Raw genomic sequence first — 4,278 nt, forward strand, 5'->3', positions numbered from 1 at the left:
CCACTTCTGCCTCAGATGAATAAAGACCAATCTTTTCAATAATTCAATAATTCAGCGTGATTGAGTTAAATAATTAATGTGAATTTAAATCAATAATTAATGTAAATTAATTATCACATGGCAGGCTAATTGAGAGAAAAAAATAGAGATCAGATTCATAGCTTTACATGTGTCATAGAGTACATCAAATCAAATCAAATGTTATTTGTCACATGCGCTGCATACACCAGGTGTAGACCTTACAGTGAAATGCTTACTTACAAGCCCTTAACCAACAACGCAGTTTTAAGAAAAAAAAGTAACAAATAATTAAAGAGCAGCAGTAAAATAGCAATAGTGAGGCTATAGACGGGTACCGGTACAGAGTCAATGGGCGGGGTCACCGGTTAGTCGAGGTAATTGAGGTAATATGTACATGTAGATAGAGCTATAAAGCGACTATGCATAGATAATAACAGAGAGTAGCAGCAGCGTAAAAGAGGGGGCAATGCAAATAGTCTGGGTAGCCATTTGATTAGATGTTCAGTAGTCTTATGGCTAGGGGGTAGAAGCTGTTTAGAAGCCTCTTGGACCTAGACTTGGTGCTCCGGTACCACTGGCCGTGCAGTAGCAGAGAAAACAGTCTATGATTAAGGTGAATGGAGTCTTTGACAATTGTTAGGGCCTTCCTCTGACACCGCCTGGTATAGAGGTCCTGGATGGCAAGAAGCTTGGCCCCAGTGATGTACCGGGCCATACGCAGTACCCTCTGTTGTGCCTTGCGGTCAGAGGCCGAGCAGTTGCCATACAGGGCAGTGATGCAAACCGTCAGGATGCTCTCGATGGTGCAGTTGTAGAACGTTTTGAGGATCTGAGGACCAATGCCAAATCTTTTCAGTCTCCTGAGGGGGAATAGGTTTTGTCATGCACTCTTCAAGACTGCCTTGGTGTGCTTGGACCAGCCCCATCGATGAGAATATGAGCAGTCTCGGTCCTCCTTTTCCTGTAGTCCACAATCATCTCCTGTGTCTTGATCACGTTGAGGGAGAGGTTGTTGTTGCACCACATGGTCAGGTCTCTGACCTCCTCCCTATAGGCTGTCTCGTCATTGTCGGTGATCAGGCCTACCACTGGTGTGTCATCGTCAAACTTAATGATGTCGTTGGAGTCATGCCTGGCCGTGCAGTCATGAGTGAACAGGGAGTACAGGAGGGGACTGAGCACGCACCCCTGAGGGGCCCCCGTGTTGAGGATTCCTTTTGTTCAGGTGTGAAAGGGCAGTGTGGAGTGCAATAGAGATTGCATCATCTGTGGATCTGTTGGGGCGGTGTGCAAACTGGAGTGGGTCTAGGGTTTCTGGGATAATGGTGTTGATGTGACCCATGACCAGCCTTTCAAAGCACTTAATGGCTACAGACATGAGAGCTACAGGTCGGTAGTCATTTAGGCAGGTTCTTGGGCAAAGGGACTATGGTGGTCTGCTTGAAACATGTTGGTATTACAGACTCAGACAGGGAGAGGTTGAAAATGTCAGTGAAGACACTTGCCAGTTGGTCAGCAAATGCTCGGAGTACACGTCCTGGTAATCCGTCTGGCCCTGCTTTAGTCCAGGTCTGGGAGGAGATCCCTGCGTCGGGCCTTGTGAATGTTGACCTGTTTAAAGGTCTTACTCACATCACCTGCGGAGAGCATGATCACACAGTCGTTCGGAACAGGTGATGCTCTCATGCATGTTTCAGTGTTGGTTGCCTCAAATCGAGCATTGAAGTAATTTAGCTCGTCTGGTAGGCTCGTGTCACTCGGCCGCTCTTGGCTATGCTTCCTTTTGTAGTCTGTAATAGTTTGCAAGCCCTGCCACATCCGACGAGCGTCAGAGCCGGTTTAGTACAATTCGATCTTAGTCCTGTGTTGACGCTTTGCCTGTTTGATGGTTCATCAGAGGGCATAGCGGGATTTTTATAAGCTTCCTGGTTAGAGTCTGTGATAGAAGAATTAAATACTTACCCAATTTTTTGGATATTTAACAATTATTTACTTAACAAACAGTTAGATATTTCTGTCCTGCTAGTGCTGTGTTTTATGATCTTCACTCTAACACCCTGCAGCTGATCTGGGCGTATGGTTTAACTAGAGATAGCTTGAGCTGACAATTGATGGTTGTTTTAGTGATAAAAACCAACAGCCACATTCCATTCTATGATTAGTGGTGCATGTGAGACACGTCTCCGGTCTGATTGAGCCTGCATTCCATAGACAAGATATGGTGTATGTTTAGCCGGGATAGAGATAGGCTGGAGGAACAGAACAAAGGCCTCAGTATTACTAATTAACCTGGCATCTGGGAGACAGTACCACAGGCAGATGACCAGAGGATGAACCCAAAGTGGCTTATGGTGCCCCCAATCTACAGTTGAAGTCGGAAGTTTACATACACTTAGGTTGGAGTCATTAAAACTCGTTTTTCAACCACTCCACAAATTTCTTGTTAACAAACTATGGTTTTGGCAAGTCGGTTAGGACACTTTGTGCATGACACAAGTAATTCCTTCAACAATTGTTTACAGACAGATTATTTCACTTATAATTCACTGTATCACAATTCCAGTGGGTAAGAAGTTTACATATCAAAGTTGACTGTGCCTTTAAACAGCTTGGAAAATTCCAGAAAATTATGTCATGGCTTTAAAAGCTTCTGTTAGGCTAATTGACATAATTTGAGTCAATTGGAGGTGTGCCTGTGGATGTATTTCAAGGCCTACCTTCAAACGCGGTGCCTCTTTGCTTGACATCATGGGAAAATCAAAAGAAATCAGCCATGACCTCAGAAAAATAATTGCAGACCTCCACAAGTCTGGTTCATCCTTGGGAGCAATTTCCAAATGCCGGAACGTACCACGTTCATCTGTGCAAACAATAGTACGCAAGTTTAAACACCATGGGACCACACAGCCGTCATACCGCTCAGGAAGGAGACGCGTTCTGTCTCCTAGAGATGAACGTACTTTGGTGCGAAAAGTGCAAATCAATCCCAGAACAACACCAAAGGACCTTGTGAAGATGCTGGAGGAAACAGGTACAAAAGTATCTACACTGCTCAAAAAAATAAAGGGAACACTTAAACAACACAATGTAACTCCAAGTCAATCACTCTTCTGTGAAATCAAACTGTCCACTTAGCTACAAAGAATATAGATGAAAACCCATTGGTAGAGAGTGTGGTCTACAGCTTATCATGAGATACTACCTCAGGCGAGCTAAACCTTGAGACTTTCTTAGATATCGTGCACCAGCTGTTGTTTACAAATATACATAGACCGTCACCCCTTGTCTTACCAGAGACTGCTTTTCTATCCTGCCGATACAGTGTATAACCCGCCAGCTGTATCTTATTCATGTCGTCGTTCAGCCACGACTCGGTGAAACATATTAAAATTTTTAATGTCCGTTGGTAGGATATATGTGCTTGTGTTCATCCACTTTCTTACCCAGCGATTGTACATTGGCCAGTAGTACCAATGGCAAAGGCATGTCAGACCCCGCGAACACTTGATCCTGGGAAGTACAACACATCCAAATAACTGCATAACACAACACACAGCTGTCTGTGCGGGTCGCTAGAATATCATTACATTTATTTTTCATTGTTGTTGTTGTATAAAAAAACAGATTGCTTGTTTTTAATTTAATGCTAACTTATTAGAATCATTCACTGTCCTGGATTTATTGTGAGAACGTCCATCGCGCTCATGCAATGCAACTTCTGGAGAAGAGTGAATGCGATCTGTAAGAGGGTTCCAATATATTTATAAAACATATTTGGGAGCAGTATAACATTGAGCACCTGCCAAGATGAAAAAAATTGGAACTACCCAGAATATGGAACTGCCTAGAGCTGGCCGTTCGACCAAACTGAGCAACTGGGCAAGAAGAACCTTGGTCAGGGAGGTGACCAAGAACCCAGTGACCACTCTGACAGAACTACAGAGTTCCTTGGCTGAGATGGGAGAACCTACCAGAAAGACAACAGTCTACAGCACTTCAACAATCTGGGCTTTATGGGAGAGTGACCGGACGGAAGCTACTCCTGAGAAAAAGGCACATGGCAGCACGCCTGGAGTTTTCCAAAAAATAAAGCATAAGATCTGTGGTCTGATGAGACATTATTTAAAACAGCCAATTAACGGTGTGTAAAACAAAATTGCAAACTGACATAAAATGAATGGCAAGAAATGTGCTGTTGAAAAATATGTTTAACCAATGGGAATATAGCGTTCAATAATATTTTTTTAAAGACAGGTC

This window comes from Salmo salar, chromosome 25 (assembly GCF_965601325.2).
Source record: "Salmo salar chromosome 25, fSalSal1, whole genome shotgun sequence".
In the NCBI taxonomy this organism is placed as follows: Eukaryota; Metazoa; Chordata; class Actinopteri; order Salmoniformes; family Salmonidae; genus Salmo; species Salmo salar.